The following is a 27,794-nucleotide window of genomic DNA, read 5'->3' as shown; positions in this document are numbered from 1 at the left end:
CCCACACATACGCAAAGAGAGAGTGAGAGAAAGATTAATTATTTTGTCAGGAAATCCATAGTTCTAGAGCTGTGCCTAAAGTGAGAGAAAGTTCAGCAAGTCAAAGACTTTTATCAAAGTCAATAAAGCTTGAGAAATGAGATCTCAGTATCAGGGCTCTGCAACAGCAGAAATGGAACTAGAGTGGTTATCCATCTTCTTTCTTCCCCTTCTTCCAAGGAAATGAAATCTTCAAGGCAAAAGGATTAAAGTGAAAACTACTAGTACAGAAATTGAAATTTCTTCCTGAGGATGATTTGCATATTCTACACATATACTTTATCGCATCTGCAGCTTTTGGCAACTGTGTTTGAGGCTTTGATGTGGGTCAGCATATGGCAGGGGCCAGAAAAGAACAGCAATGAAGACACTTTGACTCCTCGCAAGTGCATCGGACCAACATAAATGACTATAATCATATTAGAGCATGGTCACATTGAAACGGTCACAGTTAAGTAAGCACAAGGAAGTCACTGAGCTTAAAATGACATCAACTGTTTCTATAGTAAAGATTTCTACCTTTCAGCTTAATTCTCCAATGGGACAGGGCCTAGTTTTCACAATTAGGTGCTTAACAGAATGTATTTAATTTTACCTAAATGATTAGTTCAAAATAAATCAATAGGATGACTTTCAAAGTTTGAGGATAAGTATGTAAAATAATATTTACATGATCTAGTCTCTTTTAATGTGGCTACAAACACAAAATTAATGTCTGAATCTGCATCAGACATAACCAGTCCTAAAAAGCTTCTATGTCATTTGTCTTCAATACTAATATTCTAGAAAGATAATTTATTCCTTTTTAAATTTCCGTATTGAATCACATGAATGCTGTTTTCTTCATTATTTTCATCCCACTAAGGCATGAAAACTGAAAACCTCAAATACACTTATAAACTGAAAGAAAAAATACATTGGTACACCTCAAATCAATAATTTTAACAGCTCTAAAATCTTTCTTACCTTTCTTACACTATTTTTCAAGTACAAATGTATAAAAATTTCAAAGCAAAAATATAAAATTCCATACACTTTCCTTTCCAAGTGTCCAAAAGGGTAGTTTGACAGTGTTGAAATTTTTTATCAAAAAACTCCATCCCAAACTGAAACCAGTTCCAGGTGCTTTTAAGTTCTGAGGATAGGAACTTCTGTCAGCTGAGAAGACTCCAAATTCTCACAGGCTACAGAGCAGAAATGAATCTCCTTAAATTAAAGTATTTTAATATTTATTTTCAGTAGAACTAACTTTTTTCACCCCACAGAAATTATCTGAAATGGGTCAAACTCTGCGAGTGAATCCATTAATTTATGCGCCAGTTCGGGCACCCCGTGTTGCCACACAGCCAAGACAAAACCCTGCCTCTGCAGAGGCAGCTCAGAATAATTTCACCCACCTTCACAACTAAGATGAATGGGAAGAGACAGTAGCCCAGGACAAAAGAGTCAAATATTAGTGTAAGAGTTAAGCTTTACTCGTGCTAGACAATATCTCACTGATAACTTTTACTTGCTATTTGTTCAGAAAAAATACACTTGCTTATATTCAGCCACATAGAAAATGTTGCTAGCAATTTTTTTTCAGCATTGACAAATATTACCATTTTCTTCTGATTTTAATGTGCTTCTCAGAGATATTCTTTCTTAATCTAGTTTAAATATAAACATCTCATTGAGAAACAGTAAGAGATTTGGTTTTGTATTTTCACCAAGCCTCCAGGGTATATTAATCTTCACAACATAAGACACAACTAAGGAAGCTCCTTATCAGTGAACCTCTGCTAAGCTTCAAGGCCTGTGGCTGTAAGATGGTATGGCATTGGTAGATATGCAGGTGTGAGGGAACACACTTTCTCCCAAGTCTCTCCACTTAACCTGTCTGCTCCCAAATGAGGGAGAAAATACATGATAAGTCTAATCTGACTTGAAGTTCCACTCTGTATATTTTTATTGTGTGCTAAAATGCTGCACTAAGCTGCCCACTCAGCCCTCAGAGGTATACAAATAACACTTGGCCATACCAGTATTGACTTTTCCTTTCCTATGTATATTTTGATAGGGAAGTGACTTTTATCTTTTTTTTTAATCCTTGCTATGTGATGCACTGTTGTCTGTGCTAAACCATACTAATAACTTACTTGACTTTCTTTTCAATTAGAGTAGTGCAGATATGTATTTGAAGCACAACAGTGTCCCTTCCAAGGTTGCATACAGCTATTATGCACTACCTTAGGTGAGGGAAGGACATGGCACTGTCATGTGTCATTCTCTCATCAAACATTTGGCAAGAAGCACTGAATAGTCAGGGAAATGCTCTTCTTAATCTCTAGATAAACTCACCTCAGAGAATTGTATGCAGAAGTAAATATAGCCCAGATTATATTCCTGATACAGTCTTCCACCATGTATAATATAGAAAAAGGTTATTTATATTAGCTGACAAAAACAACAACAACAAAAAACAACCCCTTCAAACCAAAACCAATCCACCAAACATACTTTAATGCTTAACTAAAATGAAAATGTAGACAACCTGTTTTCTTTCTTTTTTGTTGGTCTTAGTCAGTCATCTTTCTTTGCTTATTTTATAATTTGAGGAAAGCAGTTGGCAGTCAGTGCAGGAAGTTAATTATTCACATGGGCATTTTTTACTGTAAAATGTGCTGCACAGGAGACAGAATTCAATACATTACCTGAAACTGGAAGAGTCTTGACAGAAAAGGTCCCAGACCTGCAAAACACTTACACGTCTGTTACACATTCACAGACAAACCTCAGCAAAATATTGCAAATTGAAGCACCTGCACAATCAAGGCCTAAGTAGCAGATATAAATGTTTAGCTAAAGGATTTACAAATCTAGAATTTCAGGACATGAGACAGCTTCTTAGGAGGCAGATATGAATCATATATATGTAACAGCACTTTTAGACACTGTAATCGTTGTTCCTAGTAGAAAAATGTCTCTTAATTAGAGACAGATGTTGAAAATTTCGAGTTATATGAAAATGTCACAAGCCAGGTTTCTCAAATAAAATAATAAGTTACTTGTTGGACTCCATCTTTTTAGAAATGAAGAAATACAGAAATTATAAAATTACACTAAAAATGTCTATTTCTTTCCCATATTCAGCACTTTTTTTTTTTTGAGCTAGGTTGAAGTCAAGAGTATAAGATTAAGTCTAGCTTTGTGGTAGTCAGGAATCCTCTCCTGGAAACATTAGCCTTATAACCAACTGAAAAACTGAAACAAACACCCACTCAAAGCAATATCTCTCTAATACCTTGCTCTTTTACCACATTAAATCCATACTATGTGCTTCCCTTTGAAAGTACAAAAAACAAACAAACAAAAATGGTTTTTTTGGTTGTTTTGTTTTGGTTTTTATTTTTTGTTGTTGTTTTTTTTAATTTTAAAGTCTCTCCCACTTGGTCTTTGCAGACCTGGCTACTTCTGTTTGACTGTAGCTAAGTACTGCTGCCCTGGAGCAGTCCGTTTGGAAGAGACTACTCTGGTCTCCCACCTCTCTCTTAAACCAGTAAATAACCTTAACCCCACTGTTTACCCTCACTTTTCCCTTAGGAATTAATACCTTAGTCTTTTGAGATCTCTAAATCTATTTAACAGAGTATCAGAGATCCACTTCTAAGATCCTGTTGAAGTCATTTGTCATGCAATCAAACCACACTGTGATGTCATTATGGTTGCAGCATGACATTCTTATGTGTCAGTAGCTGACAGAATAACCAACCCTCCTTCCTTCTCTTTCTATTAGTAGATGTATGTCTATCCTCAAATTTAATGCAAATGACTGACTTTGGGAATTTCATTCTATTGCCTTTCAAATTCTAAGAAGAATCCTTGACAAAGTTATGTATTTTATACCTTGCAATTACAAAACCCTGTGTGTGTTTCTTTTCTTGTTCTGTGAAGCAACAGGAATGCATAGAAACATGGATCTGCTGATAGCTGTTTAGCTGCAACTGAATTTCAACTAAAAAATGGTAATTTGAGGACACATGTACAAATGCGTTGATGTGGGAATGAGTGACAGATGATGACCCGTTACTGTTGACCACTGATTGCACATTCTGTCTGCCGAGGATGTCTAGACAAGCTGCATTGAGGAGGACTCCTTGCTTGCCTAGTCTGGGCTGCAGCCCTTCAGTTCAACTAGAGAGTTGTCCTCTTTGAGGATAACAGAAGAGGACAAGAGGGTGTTAAAGAAAAAGCCCGAGGTGTCTGAGGCTGCTGAGAAGATCAGAGAGGAGATACAGGGTCAGATCTAGGGTGGCTGCAGGAAAATTTCCAATGGGTTTGTTTCCAATCCAGGTTGTTGCAGTCCAAGAAGACACAGCTGCTTTGAAACACCGCAGGAGAGTAGCTGTTCTTCACACATCCTGTAGATCTGGAAAAGCTGCTTTCCATCGAAGTAAGCAGTAGTTTTGTCTATTTGAAAACCTTGCTCTTTTCCAAGTTCAAGTAAAACATGGTATGAGAAACTGACAACATTTGGGTGGATGGCTTCAGCTTGCTCAAGGACAGATAAAGGCAATTCCAATTCCAGGTTCTGGTGGCTGCAAAATCCAAGTTAACTCTCATTTTTCTTGGGGTTGTTAGAAGGTTGTTACCTGGTTAGTTTTACTACCTAAGCAAATAGTTCTTTCATTGCCACAGTCTGACAGTTATCCACGTTATCTATGAGTTCTCATCATTTTATCCAAGATGATCTTGGTTATAAGACCCATATTAGCTGTGCTCAAGGAATATGGTCAGAGAAATGCTCTAGATGGCTCATCTAGGGAGGCAGAAGTACCACTTTGGAAGAACCCCTGGGAAGGTGTGAAGTAGGGACAAAAGATTGTTTCAGTGTTGAAAGAAAAAAAGACAAACTGAAATATCAGTTTAAGTGTTCCTCAGTGATTGTTGGAGGTGCATCCTGGCCAATTATTGATAACTACTGAATAATTTTTAGCCTGGTTTCTTCAGGAAGTGAGGCTTGGATCATCATTCTGTCTGTCAGTCTCACTTAATAACTGCTGGATCCATTCATCAACTACAAATCTGACAGAGGAGTAATACTGTCAGAGCTACCCAGTCCTTGCATAAGTCTTGAAAAGAAGTGGCTGAGTGTTGGAAGGTACTCATTTAATATTTCTATAAAAAGAAATAATTCAACAAATTGAACATTCAGACTTAAAATAATTACTAAGAAATTGTTAAGATATATGGGAGGATCAGAAATAACCAAAACCCAAGATAGCAAAGAGGTTTTTTCTCAGGGAAGTGGATTGTGTGGGTTCTCTGGTGCCTAATAAGAGGCACATTTGGTATTCAGCATTATTTAAACCAATATGCAAGAGACACAAACTGTAGTGATTGTAATTCCTGATATCTGTCAGTCAAATTATTCTTCATTCTTCTTAAACTAAGTGACACAGACTACACATGACTCACATAGAAGCAGGGTGTTGTATCTCAGCCACATTTCTATTTATTTCATTGTGCTTCCCTAAATTAACAAAATCCATGAAAGTAAGAAACTCAGACTAACAGTTCATTTTACTTGTATTTCCTTGTTGAAAAAAACATCTTTTAGGAAACTGGGTAATAGGAAGGGAACCTATGCTTTGATTTAATGACAGGCTCCACTATCTTCTGTTTGCAGCAGTTTTCTAACTTGAGTCCTGGTATTGTTCTGGTTGCTAAACATTACACACACTAAATTGAGTGATTGAGGAACATGTCTAGTGGATAAAATCAACACTACAGAATGTTGGTTGGTTTATTAATGTCTTTTGCATCAAATTTTTTAGGTCTATATTAATTAAAATTAATTTAATCTCCTGCAGGACTGTGTGTTTCACATGTTCCTTCTCACCTGTAATAGTCAAAATAAACTTTCTTCACAAAGGAGGCTCCATGCAGCAAATACATTCATGGCATTTTCCAAACACTTTTGAAAGATTCCAGGCCAAGAAGAAAAAACATGAGGTTGTCATTGACTTGTCTTCTCCAATTTTCTGAGCTGGAATAGCACTGCACTGAACAAATTCAGAGGCTGTTTCTTTTCAGGAAAAAAGAATCTCCGTTTCTCTCTTTATTATTATCATTATTATTATTGTTATTATTGTTGTTTTTGTTTTCATTTTCATTTTCTTTTTCATTTCTATAATCTCTCACTATGTGTGTACACACACCCATGTCATCAGAACCACTAAAACCCACAGGATGCTCCAAGAAATTCATATATACACACCCAGAGTACTTTGAAAATAATTTAAGTCTTATGGGCTTGTCTCACAAGATTATCAGGATAGTTGTGTGCTTTCTTTCTGCTCCCTGGAGCAGGACACAGAAAACAGTACCTGCGATTATTCAGACAAAGCCATGTTGGATAAAGTGGTCTGGGGTTGGATAAAGGAGTTTGGTGACATCATGCTTTTTAACAGAAAAAAAAAGGAAGAACTGCTTATGGTTTTAAGACTGACTTCAATAATCCTAGGAATGATGATCCTGATGAGTTGTTTGGTCACCAAATCTCATTCTTTATGCCTAGGCAGCCCATGGTCCTACACACGATCACATCAGACCCATTGTTGTTGATTTTCTTAAACTACTTATTCTATGTCTCCAAACTGTGTGTAAAAGACCATAATATGTGCCCGTTTCTGACTCTAAAAGAACACACTCTATCGACTATTTACTTCTTATGTGTGTACAGTTTAAGTGTCAGTGACTTAGTCTGAGCACAGAAGGGACTATTTAAGGTGGGTTATCTCCAGACTACCTAAAATGTCCGTTTGGAGAGCTGCTGCACCAAGTAGACAAATACCTCCTTATGGAAAGTAAGAGTTCAGTCAGTCCTCTTGTCCCAAGTTAGTCCATGATCTCAAACTAGTCCCTTGTCTCACCTAGTCAAAGACAAGCAGGAGAGCTCCAAGACTAGGAGGAGAATTCATGACAAAGTGTATTTTTCAAGCTCCAAGGAACACCCCTGCTACCAGCTGCACCATAATTTTTACTACAGGGCAAAGCAAGACCCTTTTTCAGTCAGTATGCAGAAGACAGCAAAATCAGAACTAAATTTTGCAGTCTGTCTCCCATTCAGGCTACACTTCTGAGGAAAGAATTCTTTTTCATCAGTAAATGAGGCAGTCTTCTCAGTAGTCTTCTTCTCTAACATCTAACAAATTACCCAGGCTCATGAATGCCAGACAAGCAATGGGAAACTTCTGTTTAGGTGCAGAGATTGCTCTTATACATATGCTAGCACAATACAAACTTTACCACCTCTACGTCTAGACCAAAAGATTCTTAAGTTACAAGAGGAAGTATTTGTGGTAAGTCAAGTCATCCTTTCAAATCCCTGTAAAGTTTTGCTTGCAAGAATCATAACAATCTGATACTCAGTAAATGTCCTGATGCCCTGATGTTATTGTCTCCAGGGAAATCAAGCCTAGATGCACAATAATGTGTTACTTCAAGAAAGCAAGAAGACACAAGACTTCCCAAGATGATCCAGTCCATCTCCTTCCACAGACCTACCAAGTAGTTGCCCCAGTCACTTACACAGCCATGTATATTTAGACTCCAAAAATCCTGGAGGGAAGTACAAGGGAGCATGCAACAAGGTGTATGGGGAGGGACGCTGTTCCTGAAGTATTGCATGTTATGCTACTGACTCTGAAGCCAGTTACCCCTTATCTACTTTTTCTACCAGCAGGTGTGTATGTGGTTATTTTATTATTATAATAATAATAATAATAATAATAATAATAATAATAATAATAATAATAATAATAATAATAATAATAATAATAATAATAATAATAATAATAATAATAATAAATTTAAAAAAAACCCCAATTTCCCTGATTCATCAAAACTCCATACTTCAGGAAGAGGGAAGTGGTGGTACAGGTCTTCCTTTACTTCTTCCAGGGGGTGAAGAGAGACTCTCTTAAGGTCTGAATCTCAAGTGGTTTCTCAAAGATTTGTGTTCTCTCAGAACTGTAAGAGCAACACAACAAAAATCTCTCTGAGTGCAGGAGCTACTCTAAAAGGAATAAATAAGCATCTTCTGCAGCATACACATTATAAACAGCAGCTCCAAAAGAAACACAACCTCCACTTCTGTCCTTTCTCAGCTGTTTATTTCCTTTGCCTAGTAAACTGAAAGATCTCACTTGAGAAGAGAATGGCATTTCTGTTTTTCTCAGGAGCCTCTGTAGTTAGTGGACTCAGAAGCAGAATGGCAAATAGAAAGGAATGTGTTTATTCCAGCTTTCTGTGAGGTGCTTGTAGGAATTCCATGACTGCTGTCTCTTGCTCTAATTGGTAGCACTTCTCTGGCTTAATGATGATAGATGCATCTCTCTTCTTCTATAGGCAGAAGATGTAGGCAGAGGGAAGCTGGCCCTCATAGAAGTATCCACATAACAGGTACCTGTGATACAGCAAGGTGCCAAACACAAGTCCCTGAGGGCCCTCTGCGATAAACCATCCCTCCTTACTTAGAGTTTAATAATAATATGGCAATTCCCAAGTCAAAACTCTGAAGATAGTCAATAAGAACTTTGCTGGAGGCTGAGCAGAAGATAAAACTCACAGGTGCCACACTCCCAGTCATGCAGTTGAGACATATACTAGCCGGACCCAGCAAAATGTGGACCGAGAGTTTTAAATTTCAAGAAATCTTTGGTTAAAAACATCTGGTAAGCTGTTTTAGGGCAAAACAAGTCCTTTGAATTTTGTTCCTTGGATTCATCCAGCCCTGCGTGTGTAATACTGGTATTACAGGAGGCTAAATGAGAAGTAAAGGAAAAAGAATGAAACACTGTAATGCTCATCACAGGTGACTTCCAGAAGAGCACATTGCTTTTCTGTTACAATTTGAGGCTCCGTGTCTTTAGGGCTCATACTTCAGCAAAGGGTTTTGGTGAGAGAATTGGAATTGCAAGGTGTGGAGAGCTACTGTGGAGTTTGTTTAAGTCAGATAACTTTTTGCTCTTACATTTAGGTTTCTTCCTAGCTGTGAGGTTTATTCTAAGCTCTGTGAATTTAGACACAGGGCAGGCAGAAAACTTGCATGAAAAATAGTAAGACAGGAAGATAAAACTCTGTCACAGTAAGAGCAGAGCAAATTGTTTAAAGCAGGTTCCTCTTCTTCAAATAAAAACATTTTCATGGGAAAAAAAAAAAAAAAAAAAAGCACTGGGAGGTGCAGGAAGTATTTTCCTTGTTAGGGCACTGATTTTGAGATGATCTCTCATTTTAGGACTGGAGTTGTTGGGAAGAAGGAGGACGTATTTATTGTCTATTTGGTCTGCTGACTGATCCCACAATGAACATTGTTTTTTCATGTTTTATACAAAATAAAGGAATCCAGCTCACAGGAGGTATATGAGTGTCAACATGGTACATTTCTTCCAGTTTTGAGTTGCCACTTTCCCTGATAGCAGTCTATAAAATTGAAAAATCTGTGATTTCCTCTGCTTCCTGCAACCCAAGTCCCTAAGGGGACTCACTGTCACTGTGTTCAGGCAAGAAAAATGGACGTGAAGGAAAAAGATCTTTGTGTTTTGTTTCTTTTCCCTGACATCAACTGGTTCCAACACATGGAGGCAGCAAGACCAGGTGTCTAACTCAAGTCAATATGAGTGGTGTCACTTGGCTTCCCCTACTCCATCCAGCATAACCCTTACAACTGCAGCTACAGACCTGACTGTGGTGGACTTGGGCAAGATTAATACCATGACAGACAGTAGCTCAGAGCATTCAGACCATGAGTGGAGAAGTCTGCAAGTATTGGAAATATGTATTGAATGTTGTCCCCAAGCCCTTCTGCTCTCTGGAGCACATTTTGCAACTTGCCAGGGACACTCACACTTGACTTCTTGTTAGACCTGAGAGGAACCATGTGAGCTCTACAGGCTGGTCCTCCTGCAGAAATTGAGGGTTGGACTCTCACTGGTGACAACATGGTTATATAGACTTGCTATGATGGGCTGGAAAGGGTCAAGGAGCTCAGAAAGGATTTGAGACTTCTTTTCACACAGACAGGACTTGAAGTCACTGATGTCCATGAAGAGATCTAATGAATCCCACTCAATCTCAGGCTTAGGTAAGAATGATTCCCTCTCTTTCTTCTCCAGCAAGAGTCTTTCTGCTCATCTCTTTTTCCACAATGCGTAAATCATAGAATCATCATAGAATCTTAGAATAGGTTGAGTCGGAGTAGATCCAACTTCCAATCTTCCACTAGATGAAGTTGCTCCAAGCCCCATCAATCCTGGAGCTGAACACTGCCAGAGATGAGGAAGCCACAACTTCCCTGGGCCAGTGTCTCACCACGCTCACACTAAAGAATTTTTTCCTAGTGACTAATCTAAATCTCTCCTCTTCCAGTTTTAATCCATTCCCCCTTGTCCTTTCATTCCTATAACCCTTTCATGTAGTGGAAAGCTGCTAGAAATTCTCCCTTCTCTTCCCTAAAAGTTCTGCCTTCTCTTCTCCAGGCTGAACAACCCCAGCTCTCTCAGTCTGTCTCCAAAGCAGAGCTGCTCCAGCCACCTCGTCATTTTGGTGGCCTCCTCTGAGCTCCCTCCAACAGCTCCATGTCCTTCTTGTGGTGGGGACCCCAGAACTGGACCCAGCACTGCAGGGGTGGTCTCACTAGAGCAGAACAGAAGGGAAGATTTCTCCCCTCATCCTCCCAGCCGTGCAGTTGGGGATGCAGCTCAAGATACAGTTGGTTTCTGGGCTGACAGCACATGTTACAGGCTCATGGCGAGCTTCTCATCACCCAACACTGCCAAGTACTTCTCCTCAGGATGATTTCCAGCCCATTCTCTGCCTTATTTCTTATTTTCCCTGCTATTGCCCTGACCGTGGTGCAGGATCTTCCAGTCACTGGTCTGGCAGTCCTTTAGTTCCTACCCTTATAACAGAAGCATGCAGCAGTTTTCAAAACTGGTACAAGAATCTTGCCTTTTTCAGTCAGAAGGGATGCTAGAAACATCTTGTCCATATCTTCTTCCACTGCCTAGAGAGGATCAGATTCAAGAACGGGTCTCATCTTTCATGTCACATGCTGGAAGAGGGTCCATTACAGCTTATGGGGATGACAATAACGTTTGATCAAACCTTGCTCAGGAAAGGTGGTCTTCTGAAACACAAAACTCTGGTGCAATATACACTTTTTTCTCTGTCTTGCCATCCCGTCATTAATGACCTAACACCCTCACTGATTTGAAATAACTGATGAACATCTATTTTGTGTATTTTGCACTAACAGCTGAGATGACTGCAATAGAAGAATCAAAAGAAGTTTTCAACTTGAATTCAAATTTCCTCTGTCTCTGCCTTCTGAAGTCAGTCCCTCTGATATAGGTTCAATTTGTGAACAGAATTTTGAAGTCAAACAGGAAATTAAGTTAGGTTGATTTTTAGATGTGGCAGCTCCCTTGGTTGGCAAGAGAATCCAAGATAGATGAGGTAAAAAGTTCTACTATATCCAGAAATAACCCAGCTGAAAGTCAGATTTCCAGATTTCTGGGTTCCTTTAGTGTGCTAATCTTGACTTCAGATCTGTGGAGAGCTTCATAGAATATTTGCCTTAGCTTATGGTCTTGGTCCTGGTCTTATGAACAAGCTACTGCGTGATTTCATCTCCTTTCCTGGTCCTTCTTTTTAATTTCCCATTTCTAATAATACAAACATCGTGCAAATTAATAATTTAGATTTGTCCTCATATCCTACAATGGACAGATCTGGAGGGGGTTGCAAGTTAACTAGTTCTGAAAGCATGCTCTCTTGGAGAAGTCCTTTCTTTTAACAGTCCTACGGTGTGTATGTTGAATTAAAGGATCAGATATGCATGACAAGCACATGATTTTTCTTCTCAGCAGATAGTTTGTCACTGTAGATATTGCATGGTTCACTGAGTCTGCATCCTTAATAGAAATGTCACTCACAGTACTTTTCCCACAGAAATGACAAACGGCTGGGCATACCCCTTCTAAGTCAGTAGGCACTCAAAACTGACAGCAAGTCATAAGGCAATTTATTTTTTTTCTCTTGACTCCTTCTCTGCATAGTACAGAATCTAAACTTGGACGTTAACAAACTAGCTTGTATATTAATACCTGCCTTAATACTGTATTTGCTTAAATTATAGCCATGCATACTTATGGGCTATGCTTCATCACCAATTTCTTCTGGAAATGAGCAAATTACCATTATTATAGAATAGAAAGACATATTTTTTAAAATAAAATCTTGGGGGAAGAAAATATGGACATTAAATGAACAGTATGTTCTTTTGCTCAGTGCTTTTTTCTCTAAAGAATAATTCCTTATATTAAAGATACTCCGTTTGTAGTTACACAGGATCAAGTAATCTCATCACAACTCTATTGTATCTGCTTGCTTTCTAACCTGTCTGTTTTTCATGCCACTATTGCAAGCTTCTCCAGATGATAATCCTTTTACCTCATTCTGATACTGCTGTGTCCATTTACATCTCTACAAAATTAAATTGTAACATATCATCTAGTACTAGACAACATTAGTGTGATATAAGTTCCTGAGAGGCTTAGTCTTTGACAACTCACAGTATCAGGACTCTTAGAAAGACAAAATTAATCCATTGAAAGACACTGCCTTATTTAGTCTCACATACCATTGATCCATTTTATACTGACAGGCTCCAGGGTCTCCAGTTTTGTCAGGATTTGTAATGTGTTATAGAAGGTTCTCGGTTCCAACATCTGTAGTTTGCCAGCACTGAGGGATTTGTGCACACTCTCTCTCATTCAGGACTGTTATTTCTATTACATAATTACAGTCCTGGAGTGGTTTAAGGATCATATTCTTTGCTTATACTCGCACAGTGACCAAATCTGTGTCACCTCCAAACACCACCTTCAACTGTCACATTTCCACTCTTTGTTATTTCTTCTTCCTTTTTCCTCTTCATGGCTTCAGACTCAACTCATCTCTCCTGTTCCTTCAGTGAAAGAAAGTAAAAATCTAATTTGGTCTTACTTCTTGGCACTACTCACAGTGAAGGAGGTACCCATTCAGCCCCAGTCTTTCCTGCTGGTGTTCGGTTTCTTCCCTCTGTATATTTTCCTTAACTATTTTGGTAAACTTGTAGCCTACTTCTTACTCTTCATGTGTTCTGTGTTGTAGAAGAGTAATACAAATAATACCCTGCAAAAGATAATGGTAACGTAATTCTGTTTGCATTTTTGTCAACTTTTGACTCTGGATCTCTGACTTTAGGAATATTTGTTGCAGGTGTGTAAGTTGGGTTTTTTTGTGGCTTCTGTTTGTTTGTTTGGCTTTTTTTTTTTTTTTTTTTTTTTCTAAGACAAAAAAAAGGAAGTTATCTTACATTCAGGTTGTGGGAAGATAATCTAGGGAAATCTAGCATTATTTTTGTTTCAGCTCTCCCACCTTCTACAGCACTTCAAAGTCTGTCTTGTGCTTATCTCCAGAGTCAGTTGTTAAAGCAACAAGTATCCACATCTGTCTGCTTACTGTGTAGCCTTCACAAGTAGTTTGGGAAGTTCAAACAGAAGTTCAGAAAAAGTCTTGGTGTAATGCCACTTCTGAGTTCTCAGAAATAATAAAAATGTAGCCAGAATGCCTTAAGAGTTTACCAAGAGTGGTTTGGAGGTAATGTTTTTCATTAGATAAATTAGAAAATACTAGACTGTTCTCACATCTCTCAGGCTTGTTTCATATCCTGTTGTGAAAAGAAGTTTATGCTCTTTAGTCAGAAGGGACTGGCACCAATACAGGTCCCTCAAATATGAAGTACCTTCTTCTCTTTTCAGGAGGCATGAAAAGCCTCCCTAACTGCAACTGATGTATTTTGCCCCAAATCTGAAATTCTCCATTTTCTGTCTGCCCTTTCATTGTAGTTAGTGCTAATCACAAACCATCTGAGGCAGTAGGCAGTGTGCTGAACTTTTTCCTAGTTGGTTTTTCTTCTTATTATTTTTTTGTTCTTTTGGAGGTGGTTGGTAGGAGGATAAGTCCTATTTTTCATGCCAGGAAAGCAAGGTACATAAACTCTTATCTCCTATCAGACATATAACTCCTTATAATTTATTCTTGATTACACAAACTTTGTAAAATTTTAACCTCTCTGAAATGAGTTTCCTGCTTTCTCACAATAGAAGGTAGAACTTTTCTCACAAGGAAGGGTAGAACTTCAACTTATACCTGAGTTCAGGTGGATCAAAATATGGAAAATGAGGGCTAAATTCCCATCTGCTGTAAGCTAATCCAGTTGTATGCATTGGAGGGGTGGCTGGGGAAAGGGACTGTGCTCTTGTACTCCCACTGAAAATCTGGTCTGAGTGTAGTTGAGTATCACAGCATCATGAAAATACGTATCAATTAACTCCACAGGCACAGAAATTTTCCCAAAGCAAGAACAACCCCTGGCCTATCAACATCCAGTTGGTTATCTGATTGTTCAAATAGAACAAGATGTTAACATGAGCATTGTGCAATTTGATAGGAAAAATATTTGAGACCCACTCTCCTGTGAAAGTTTTTTTACCTGATTGCAAAACTTGATTTATTTTGTATCTGGGGAATAAACAAACAAATAAATAAATAAATGAAACAATTCATATCTGCCATCTTCTTGCAATGGGTTGACCAGGAAACAGCCATCCTATGCAGATATTTGGCTGTCTCTGCATACCCATAGATATATACACAAAAGAGAGAGACTTCATGACTCTTGTAGCATTGTGAGCCAACTGGGAGGTAAGACCCATCTGATAATTTTGTCTCTATTTTGCCAGAGTTTGAAAGTAAAACTTTTTTTCTTACATTTTGTGCAGTAAACGTGGGAATAACATCTAGAAATTTTAATTTTACTGTATTAGATTTTTTTGTTGTCTTTATATACTTACTGATTCAAGGATTGTTTAGATTGTTACACCACTTTGTTATGGAAAAAACTTATTTTGTAAACTGGATATATGATTTTTCTTTTGTTTTCCTCTCTAGAAATTTTATGTTTAAAGAAATTAGACATCTCTGAGAAAATAAAATTATCATTTCGCTTATGCATACATATGATGAAATTCTGAATAGATGGGAGGATCTTTTGCTTTATTTTTCCCATCAAACAGAATGAGTGTGTCAGACAGTCTAACACATGATTTTGTAACTTGGTACTCCTGTATGGCAATGGTGTAGCGCATGCTTTGAGAGTTGATTTTAAAGGTCTTGAAGAGTCTGTTTTAATAATTCATATTGATTCAGTAGGGGATTAAGATGCTTGACATGTGAAATGATTATCATTTACATTATGAACATGTTAATTACCTTATTTTTAATGCCATTAACTTTATAAACCAATGTAAGAGTATTCTTAAAGAGACACAAGTACATTTGCAACAAGCAGGAAAGCAGGATTATATAAACCAGCCCTAAAAATTATTCCCTTTCTTTCTTTTTATTTCTCTCCCCCATATGTTACATTTCAGTAAGGGTGTTTTATCTCTTTACACTGAGCTAAAATAAATTAAACAAAACAAAACAAAACAAAACAAGATACAAAACCTAAACCTAAGCCAAAACCAAAAATACCACACAGAAAACAGGAATTAAAAAATAATAATAATTAAAAATATATTTGGCCACTCATTTTGCATTCATTTGTGGTAATCCAGTGATGAATGGTGTCACAGCTTCCCCCATATCCACTCCTCTCACAGAATATATGGCTGTTACAGCACACTCGTGATGGTTTTGTTTTCAGCTTAAGTTAAAATCTTTTATCTGCAGAAATGTCTGATTCCTAGTGGTGACTATCAAACAAGCAGAGTAAAACAACTTAAAGATATGATTCCATACCTTTCTTTCAGAAAAATTACTTAGCTTTAAGAAATCAAAGGTTGTTGTGCAGCAAAGCAAAAGGGAATTTACCTGGGAGTAATGCAGGCTGGTAGAACATTGTGTCACAGAGAAGAAAAGTTTTCCACTCTCAGCCATTTCGGCCACACCTGGTCACTGTATTTCTTTGTGCTATCTTGCAAAATGCTTGTGGGACCAGGGGAGGATGAAAACTTGCAGTGTATTCAGTGCTCTGGCAGAGGAAAGGCAGTCACAGAATAAGTGAAGTCTACCTATGTAGGTCAGGGATAGAAATGATGTAGCAAGGTCTCTGTGTCAGTAGAAGAGAAATAAGGGAATATATCAGATGAAGGTCAAGAAAACCTCTTGAATCACACTGGGTTACCTCACCTCTTTCTCATAACATCTAGCTCATACAGCTGTGTTCCCAGCGCAGTGCTGCAAGGCAGAGAACTCAGTGAGGGGAAGCTTTTGCTAAGGTACCAAGCTGAGTCTGGTGTTAATAGATTAGGCTAGGCTAGACTAGGATACAGTATTTCAATAGGAAGGAATATACAACTATCATCTAGTTCAACTACCTGACCAATTCAGGGCTGACTGAAAGTTAAAAAAAAAATCATTAAGGGCACAGCAAATTATTAAGACTACCATAAAATAAGAGTAACACATATATAGAGAGATGCATGATTGTGGCCATTGATAAATCATTGGGTCTACTGAACGGTCCTCGTGAACAAAATATTGCAGGAACTGTATTTGATGGTCAGGTAGGAAAGGGTATACTCTGAAGACAGAAACAAAGCTGAGATTTTTCTACACTTATTCGTCTTCAAAATATTACAGCTGCTGAAGAGCACTAATACAGGGACAGATTTTTCTTTAGAAGTCTGCAATGATCTCAGTATGTCCACATTTTTTAAAGAAGTCTTGACTTGAAAAAGGTAATCAGAGTTCTCATTTTTCTGCAGGGCTCCTTCAAAGTGCTCCTGCATGCTGCCTGAACAGGGTCTTATATTCCAATGGAAGTACATAATAGCATCATTAATTAAAATTGCAGGAGTTAGGCAGCAAGGAAATAGGCAGAGGGGAGCTGCAAGTGAGTTTCAAATTTGAGGGAAGATTTCTCAAAAGGACATTACATGTAATCTTGGGGTTACACCTTCTAACAGCATGGCTGCACCTGTGTCTGAAGCTTTCATTCCTGTCTTTTGGAGTCTAAAAGCCTGAGGCTTTAAGACATGCTTCTGCATATTATTTCTTTTGGCCATTCTTGCTAAAACATATCACTTTTAATCTGTAGGAGGGTGGAAAGGAGGAGGTGCTGAAAAGCATCAGGAAAGCAGAACATTTCTAATTTCTTCAATCCAAACAAGTGATAGAAAATTCACCAGAAGGTTTGTAGTGTGATTTTTCAAGCTTTCAAAAAATTACAGAATAACCCAATAATTTCTAAAATCCTGAAAAGAAGTTGAGATTATGAGATTTTTTTTGGCAAAGAATAGCCTTGGTTCTGCCTTACCCTCTGCTAACATGACTGTAACGTCTACTGGGTTTTTGGTGTTTGGTTTTTTTGGTGTTGTTTTGGTGTTGTTTTTTTTGTTTGGTCGGTTGCTTTTTTGTTTTCTTGCAACCCCTATAATTAATGTTGGAAGTGTTTTTGTTTGGGTTTTTTGTTCATAATGGAACTAGCTATTGGATTATCACTTGATCCAGGTCTGTGAAAGCTGCCAACAACAAAATCCTTGTCATGGGGAATACCTATACCTATACCTATACTGTTTTGCGGACTCAGGGAACTCTAGTAAACAAAAATACAGAGCTATCAGGAAGTGTTATTGCCCAGTTCAATAATTATAATAAGCAAGTTTCCCCTCTTGCTGGTTACACCCTACTATGTGCACCCTCAATTTGGACCTACTGAGAATTTAATAAGCTGGATTTAACTGAGCTCCAGCTCAATAAGTCTTTGCACAGCCCAAGACATCCTTTGGTAAGAAACTTTTCATCAGGAGATTGCAGGCTGCTTACATGAGCAGATTACCAGCCTTCTTAGTAGCTGGTTGTTATTTTTTGTTTGTTTGGTTGGTTGGTTTTTTTATCTCTGACCATGTTTTAAGCCCAACACCTTTATTCTTGTAATCTTATCCACGTTTTTAAGGACATTTCTCACCCATCTCAAGAAGCCTAGGAGTCAGCATTTTTAAACTTGAAGTTAGGTTCCTAAAACTATATCCAGGAATATAAATATCATCACAGTTTTGGAAAGTGTTAAATATCCTGTAAATGTCGCCAAACCAGAGTTTTAAAATTAAGTTATCTTATAATATATAGCTACTTCCCAGAAGGCATTTCTCTGAAAATATCTAAGGGAGGAATGAAAAATCAGGAATCAGTAATAAAAAGTAAACCTTCAGTTGCTCAAATCTTCTACATCGTCATTGCTGGTTTTGTTTTTGATGATTGTGTATTGTATGCTTTTCATAAAAACTAAAACCCATGTAAGGTCTCTGACAAGCTGTAAAACAAATCTGCATTCCTTTCCTGATTTTTTCTTTACAGAAAGTGTTTCCTTTTTGTAAGTGTTTTTGACATTTTGAATACAGAATAGTGCTTCACCAAAAGTTTTTAAAATGAGTACTGCAAATTAGCAACACATGTGCCCATGACAATGTTTAACACATGAGCTTTGGCTGCAAAGGTGTTTATGTGCTTTTCAATAATAAGCTATCACTTTAATTTTTGCTTTTGGTTTTGGAAACTTTTGGGTTTTTTCTACAGGCTGATTCAGGAGATATCTGTAGCCTTAACAACAATTCATAAGCATGTGCTTACCCAGACACAGTTATAAATCACCTCTGAATGAACAGAAGCACAGTATTGAACCCTGTACTGAACATTGCTCCCAGGGAAGCTTCTGACCAGGGATGGATTTAAATACACAATAAAGTAATGTATTCATCCTGCCCCAGACCATGCTTTGATTTGAAATTATAACTCCCTTTTCCCAAGCTCTTAGACACGTGGGATGCAGTGCAAAAATCTTCAAATTGCCTAGGAACTCATGTGAAATTACTTTACTTCATGCACCTCAGCCTTCAAATGAGATCAGCAACTATACCTAATCAATCTGCTCTTTCATTTAGGTCCATGCAACTATTCCTGGAGTTTTTTTCCTGGTTTTTCCTTATCCTTGTCACCAACCACCAACTGAATCTCCACACCATTTCATCATTGAAGTGGGATGCTCCACGCAGACTGTGAGTAGGAGATAGAAATATAATGTACTGATTAGTCAAATATGACAGAGACCTGGTGACCAGCAGGAGCTACTGTGGATAATTTGTGTTCTTGGAGAGCTAAGATTATGGATTTGGGTATAAGGCTGTGTCAAATTGAATGTGTTTTGATGGCTTTACTTGTTTCCCTAAATGTCAAGTACTGTTTATCCCACAAAAGCAACTCATTCCTAGCAACATTTATGCACTTACAACCTCTGTTCCTCTTGTTTTGTTTATTTCAGCCAAAAAAATAACTAAAAATTAGTATGGAAAAAATCTAGGCTAAAATCTGTGCTCGTGGAGTGATTTTTAACTGCTACTCTGTACTTCCAGAGGTGGTTCAGACAGAGCAGCAGAAAGGGTTCAGGACAACAGCAGACAGCCAGGGAGAAGCCAATACTGGGGTGCACCAAATTTCTGGATTGTGCAGTTACCCTGGAGATCAAAGATGTATTCAGGGTAAATATTTTGGGTAACACCTGCAGAAATGGAAATAAATTCACCAGTTCATAGATGGTAACTGAGAAAAGACATACTCAGTGTACAGCACAGGGGGTGTTGTGTGCTCTTGTGCAGCCTGATCGTGTTTTTGCACTCCTTTCAATCAAATGCTTTTTTTGATGAAGTCTTGACCAGTGCTGTGTACACTGACAAGCACAGATGCAGGCCACCCCTGGAGAAAATTAGGCCTCTTGTGTCTTAATTCTCAATTTTTAAAGTCCTGCATATTAGATAGGCAGCCAGAATCACCAAACATTGAAATTTTTTGTCAAAGCCTGGTCCCTTACAAAAGAGCACAATTTTTTTTGTGGTAACTATCGATATAGCTCTTTGCCTCAGAAGCTTTTTTTTTCCCCATTTATCTTTTACTAGATAAAGGTAAATTTGCCAAATCCTGTGAGGCACTGGGAAGTCATGGGTGCCCTTACAACAGAGTAGTATCAATTACCTCTAGGAAACCAGCTCCTATTGAAAAAGAAAATAACATGTAATTAAAAAAAAAAAAAAAAAATTCTTTCCTTTGAGTGCAATGCAATCGTTTTCTTGTATACAGGTACTTTTCCACAAGAAAAAGCAACTGAAAGGTAGGTATCATTTTGCCATGAGTGGATTTTTTCCACTCTCTAGATAAATCGCAGAGATAACAAGTTATTTGTACAGAACTATGTGGCTATTCTTTTAAAGCCCACAAAACTTTTCTGGAAGAGAAAACCTTAAATGTCAGTGTTCTCAGGTATGTGTCTTGCTTGCTTATAAGTTTCTCAAGGTAGTTTATCTGGTTTGACTTTTAGTGGTACCAAGTACTCTTTGACTTTCTGATGGGTCAGTTTGCTTCAGAACTAAGTTTTGAACTGTGTTTTCTCAGATCACTAACTGTATAGCCATAACTTTGTTGGTTACAGATGGGTACATTTACTTGTGTGGGAGCAGGCTCTGGGTTCATAGTGTGTTCAGCAGACCTTTTCTGTGCTCATAAATTTGGATCTTTGGCTGCAAATAGCATTATGGGAACAAAAGTCCTGGTATAGACCTGTATGTGGTAGCTGTAACAGCCTGTGCAGTGAGTAACTCTGCAAAGATGGGATCTGGTGGGACTTCTCTTTATGCATGTTTGCACTACTCCAATACTACAGATCATACTGGCAAAGCCTGTTGGGGTTTCTTGTGCTGTTTTGTTTTTTTTTCTTCCCCCAGAAGGCCCTATCTGTCCTTGCCTTTATCTTCTGCCTCAATCTCTCTCCATACTGATACAGTAAAGTTAGGACACAGGATGGCTTTGTCTGCAGGAGCATATTCAGACTAGTCTTCCAGACTAATTTTCTGCTTGGGTTACTTCCCTAATTATAATTTGTGTTCTTATCATGCAGTGGAAGAGTACATTTTAAATGAGCTTGCAATACAGTGTAGAATGCCAGCTATAAAGCACCGTTCATAACCTAGAATACCAGGTTTTAATTTATCATAATGCAAATACCATAATGATTGCAAGTTTTCAACCCTGCAATTTTTCCCAGCTATTTGCAAACTGAAGTCTCAAGTTTCATTTTCCCTCTCTGTGTGTAAGACCATTGGTGCAGGATGTTGATATACCTCCTGACAATCAGGGCTGTGTATGTTATGCATCGTGTTCCAAAACACCGTTAAATATGTGGAAAGGGAAAAAAAATTACATTAATTATACCTTCTTTAGCCTTCTTGTTCTTGCCAATAGGTTTTAAATGGGCTGTTAGAGGTTTTTTACTGATAACCACAAAAAAGTTATTCATTCTCTAAATTCATACTAGAAATATTTCCTGGGAATGGAGAACTCATTTTTATTGAGTGAAAGAAATATGACACCTGATTCTGGTGAGACTAGAAGAAGTTATGGTTTCAAATATGAATTAACCTACTGCAAAATTTGCAGGGACATTTTGTTCTATTGAGTCTTTTGAGTTTGCAGAGACACTTTAAAAGAGTGGGTCCATGCACAAAAGCATGCGTATGGGGGGAAAAAAAAAAAAAAAGTGTGATATGGATCGCTATACAATTTTATTTGAATATATTTATTTGTACACCTTGCCTATCCTGTTTATGTTAGGTTCTACCAACAGGTACATCTTTGAGCCAGGGTTTTGTAGTAAGCTGGCCAATGTTGCCTATGTGGTGATGCTCACATGAAACGTGGATTGTTTCCTACTCTAGGGGATACTATCCTGATGTTTACAATGGGATAAATTGCAACACCCTCTCAACTGTATTGGGCATGCTAGCTATGATGTCAGAGAGAGAAGGCTCCTGGTTTTCAGCTCCCCCTGATCCTTCTTTGTGTCTTTTGTCTGACCTTGCACACTTGAATCTAGTTAGTCCTCAACTGGTGGCATTTGTTCCTTACCCTTTGAAGTAATCTAGACAAAATCTCAATGCATCCTGGATGGATAATAGTTATAGTTAATTAGCTGCAAGTCTAAGCATTTAATAGCAGGAGCACTTGTTGTCCCAGTGCAGCCATACTCATTTGAGGATTCTTGCATGACAAGCATGAGTGTCTTCCAGCATGATATTGTTGTGGTGTGTCTTACAAAGACCTGGGTATTTTTGCCCCATGTGTGTCGTAGCATTGCTTTTTCCCCCATGCATGTGTAAGGGGTCCTCTCTTTGCAGAGGTCCCAGGAGAAGGGTGGTGAAACACGCTCCCCACCTAACCACTTAGGAGATGACAATCAAAAGGAAGGACAAGTTCTGGGGTCTTACTGCTGTGCAAGGAAAAAAAATAAAGTTCTTTGTCTCTCAGTAGCGGCAGGATCATTCCCCTCATCCAGGCTGCCAAAAACAGCCCAGCTTATGCTATAAATGAACTTATCTGAAGCAGAACATGTGAGATCTCCCACCTCCAAGCCTTGCAGGAGATTGGTATACGCAGATCCCCAGGAAAGTGTAGCTCAGCACTTCAATCATCTCCCCAGCCTTGAGCAGCTGAGCTGGGGAAATCACTTTGACGTAAATCTCTCGGCAGCTTTTTTGTCTGAAATAAATGGTGCATAAAGAAAATGCAAAATTGTTTGGAGGACAGGATTATCTATTTGTTTACTGCTCTCAGCACTTTTGTCTTTTGACTGTGTAGTTCCCATTGGTGTGAATAGCTGTGCATGAAGCTAAAGCTTCTGAACATGAGCAGACTGTAAGAGAGCTCTTGCTTTAAGCCTGTGACAGCTGTGCACTTGTGGTTGCAAGAAATGTCAAGTTAGAAGAATCAGTAGTAGTAGACAGTAATTATTTTTCATTTCCAAGGTAGTCTGTTCAGTGTTAAGCCAAACGTAAACTTTCTATAATTCTGCATCGTTATCGTCCTCCTGGATGTATAACTTTCCTTTCCATTTGCTGTTTTACACACTCTCCTACACACATGCACACAGTTGTGGCACCTCATGATGTTGTATTTTATTTTTTGCATTTTTCCATTCCTTCAAGTCTGGCTTGGTGTGTGTTGCTCTCTTGCCATATTTCGCTGATGATACACAATTTTTGTATAAAGTTTAGAATCAATGTTTATCACATCAAAGCATTATCATTCAAAAGAAAGTACAAATCAATAATTCATTAAGCAAGAGAGAAATTAATTATTTGAAATTGTTGTTCTTCCCTTTGATACTTCCAAGTGAAATGGCATTGTTTAAATAAAGTTTGATCACTTTTTAGATTAAATGAGGCTGATTTAATGTATCTGATGGTAGTCTGCATACTTTTCATGTAATAAATAGTAGGAATGTAAAATTAGCATAGATAGTTTTCAGTATGCTAAACCTTCTGATTCATTTAAAATACCCCATAATATAGAAAATAACTGGGAGGGGTACATGGTTTTCTGAGATGAAAAAAGTATCTATTTTAGACAGAAATAAAATTATTCATTTCAAGTTAAAACCATTCATTTTTAAAAAGCTTGTCTCATAAAAAATTAATAGAGATACTTTCAAAGAGAGAATTTTGCTCTTTTAAAAAGGGTTATAGTCAATCTAGAAAATGTTAGGAAGTGTAATAAAAAAATTCAGAAGTTTTGTTTTAGATTTGGATTTTTGACTGAAATAACCAGAGGAACAGACATAAATATGTGACAGCTGATCAGTGGTATCATGTGTAAGTTGAAACTCAAAAAAGAGTCTGTTTTTCTTTTTCTGCACCCATCCAAGCCCATGAGATAACCAGGTGATCTCCTGCATCTAAAGACAAACTAAATGAATGAGTCTTTGGAATTCAAATGCACCTTTAGCCCTGCTCATTTCCTAATTCACCAGCAATAAAGTGGTCCTTCCTGATGACACAAGGAATTCCTTGCAGTTTTAAAATACAACGGTAGAGTATCACCAGGAACCACAGAGCATTAGCTGTTGCTTTCACTGGGGTTGAGTGTCCTTTATTGACTGGTTTTCATTGCCTGAGCTCACTGAGGCTTTTGTTTATGATGACATAGTTTATGATTGTTTATTTATCTGTTCTGCATAAAATGAGCTTAGAATCAAACTGTCATATTTACCAAAGGGATGTTTGTACTCTTGAAGAAGGAATTTTACTCCCTGGCATATACAAAAAAATTAGAGCAGAAAAACAATACCCACACTTGGCTAAATCTACCCAATCTCTTTTCTTAAATATCCCAATCTCCATCTTTGAGGCAATGGCTTCCTCTCTGCTCATTTGGATCTTTGATCCATTCCAGTGGCCCTGTGAGAAATTTCTTCTTCAAATGGCAATTGCAATAAAGGCTGAAACCAGCACAATCCCTCTCAGTTGCTTGCTTGAAAGCTGACATCTAATCAAAACTGGGTTCAAGGGAGAAAAATCCAATGAAGACCGGTAAAGACAAAAATGTGTAGCACTGAGTCATTTCAGAATAGAAACAGACTTATACTGTGGCAAGAAATGCTCACCGCATTTAGGATGATCATGGGTAATCCCTATTAATGGAAGAAACATAAACCACTATCACTGCTTGCACTGGTAGCCTCTTTACAGGACTATAGATAGGATCAAAGTAACTACTCTATAAATTAAGCAACTGGTAATAGCTAACACTGGAAAAAAACCTTTTAAATTTTCTGGTTCATATCTTTAATCAATTGTAACATGGTGCAATTGCATTTTAGCTGCAGCTTTCCAATTGTTTGTTCAATAGAGATTGCTCCTTTGTTTTTGATTGACAAAATGTTATTGCACTTTTATTGACTTTTAGGGCAGTTTTTACAACATTCAAGGTGCATAAGTTAAACAGAAAACTAACATAGTAACATTTCAAGATGGAAGGGGGCCATAAAGATGCAGAGCAGGTATAATTTACAATAACAGGGAATTACAATTTAAGGATAACTCCCTTGTTCCCATGCCTAGCTAGTCCCTCTGTACATGTTCTTGGAATATGTCAATAAAACATGAAGTGTTTCCATACCATAAAATGTTAATGGATTATAGAGTTAGCATATACTTCAGGATTGTTATTAAGATTATTTTTTATATTATTAGACTGAAATTCAGCTGCAATAAAGTACCTATACAGGATTTTTTAGTTGTAAAATGTTAATTATTTGTAGAACTAGGTTTGGTCTAAATCAAGCAAAGCCAATAAAAGTTGGCTGTGGAGTTTTAAGCACATGTAAGGAACATAAATAAAAATATAGTCTTGAAAACAAGAATCCCTGAAAGTTCTCTGTACGTGCGTTGTTTCAGACCAGCCATTTGGGTTCAATAGAGTCTGTGACTGGTCTCTCCTTATGAAAGCATAGTTATGTGGAAAACTTCAAAGCACATTCTTGCCAAGACTTTTTTCCTTTTACTGTCCATGTAGTTACATGTGCTCTCTGACTGCTACTTCTAACTGTGCTTTTTTGTTGAATGAGTTCCATTAAAATTGTGCCTTTCAGGAGTTGCTCATCCTGCATTTGAAGACCACATAGTTATTTTATTTTATTTTATTTTATTTTATTTTATTTTATTTTATTTTATTTTATTTTATTTTATTTTATTTTATTTTATTTTATTTTATTTTATTTTATTTTAACATTCATGGTCTTCTGACTGGAGAGCCTCAGAAGAAGAACTTCTTAATAATTAACCAATTATTTCACAGTGCTGTCAACGTCGTCCTCTGATGTCTGTGTTTCCCCATTTATAAAACAGGAGAATTACATTACAGGGTATCTCTGAGCTCAGCTGACCCATGTTTGTGAGTCTATTTTAGACATACAGTAAGTTAATAAAATTTTGTTCAATCATTCTTTTTTTCTGAAGCAAAAAGAATAACTTTCTTATCAAATAAGGATCTTTTGTGAGAGTGTCTCACTTCACATAGAGATCCAAAAAAGTTCCAGCAATCAGAAATCTAAAGAGATTTTTTTTTTTTTTAATAACGCTCCCATAGTTTCTCTATCAATAGCCATTGCACTGATGAAGCCTATCCAGCACACTGGGAAAAAAGAGGCAAGCCATAATACAGAACAGTCCCTCATTATCACCTGAATAAATATAGTTGGCTTCTTGAGCTAATCCCTCTTGTTTCACTTTGTCCTGAGAAAGAGTTTTTTAGGATGTTTTTAAAGCTGATTAACATAATCCTAAAGAAATTATCTGGTGTTAGTGAAATTAATTTCTACAGAGTACTGTTTCTCATCACTAACCTCAAAAAAGACTTTGGGTGACCAGCTCACATCTGAGCCTAGCTCTGATCATGATGGACCTCTCTGTAACACAGTCTTAAGGTGTTCCCCAAGGCATTACTCCTGGACATACCCCCATATGACCAAGTGTGTCTCAGACTTGCCAAGGAGGCTGTCCAAAGTCATCCTAAGACCTAAAATTTACAGTTTCCAAATTACATGCTAACATGAAATCCCCACAGGAAAGAGCATCCCTGTGGCCAAAAGAGCACTGAGAAAAATATGCCTCCTCATTAAATGTGCTACATATTATAAATAACAAATATGTATGCTTGGAAGGGTGATTTAGATATATGAAAAGCTCTTTCATGGATATAGTATTTCCATTGCATTTAGATAGACACTTCAGAAAGTGGAAATAATAACAAAATATTACAATTGTCTGTTAAATTCTGTAGAGCTTTCCCATATAATGATAGCAAAAGCATCTCTTCACAACAAGTTATTTTGCCAGTTAAGCATTATTATGTTGTCTCTACACGTGGAACTTGCTGCAGTTGTTGTGAGAACTGAACTTTCTCTCAGGCATCAGTCCACATCTTATTATGATCAAAAATCCTCACCTATAATCCTATTACATTGTTCTCAGTTGTGGGATAAATTAATCAATGGATGATGTCGCTCTGTTTAATCTCATTGGTTTAGAATATTTCTTTTCTAGATAACCTTGTCATAATCTTGTCATTACAACGCCTGGCAAGTTTAAGCCCAACAGTTCATCATAAGTGGTTGTTTTCATTTTAATATTTCACAGTTTTATAAGACAGGTAGCATTTATCCTTAATTGCCTCTGCTGAAACAAAGAAAACTCTGGAAATGACACAAGACATGACTGCATATTATGGATCTCATTGGTAGGACTTCAGTTTTTAAAGATCTTCTGCCTAGTTCTGCCTACCACCACTTCTCATAGGCATTTGATACAATTTGCAGTTTGCTAAAGGTTGACTATAGACCTGTCTGTATCACTTCGTTATGATAGAATCTGTTCAGTTTTACTGAGTTGTGCCTTTCCTTAGAACAGAATAAAAATTTCAACTCTGAAAATATTCCCTGAGCTGCCAGCTAATATTGGGCAAGCCTGAAATCCATCAGTGTCTTTTTAGGCAAAAAAATACCCCAGCAACTTCCCTTAATCAAATTTTCTCTTTCTGCAGGTGTTCTAAAGTACAGGCTTTCTTGTGCCTTTGTTTCTGTAGCTAGTCTTTGAGAGGCAGGTAAAGGAGGAAAAGCTGTTCGTGTTGCACATCCTTTATAAAAGAAGCTACAGTAAATTTACCATTTTTAATAAAAACAAAGAGGCTAATCAGAAAATAATGCAACATTTTTTGATTGTGAAAACAGCATCAACTTACTGTAGAGCTCTCAAAACTAGCATGGCAGATACTTGCTTGAGAAA

Source organism: Apus apus, chromosome Z (genome assembly GCF_020740795.1).
Source record: "Apus apus isolate bApuApu2 chromosome Z, bApuApu2.pri.cur, whole genome shotgun sequence".
In the NCBI taxonomy this organism is placed as follows: Eukaryota; Metazoa; Chordata; class Aves; order Apodiformes; family Apodidae; genus Apus; species Apus apus.
Note: the sequence above shows the minus strand (reverse complement) of the source record.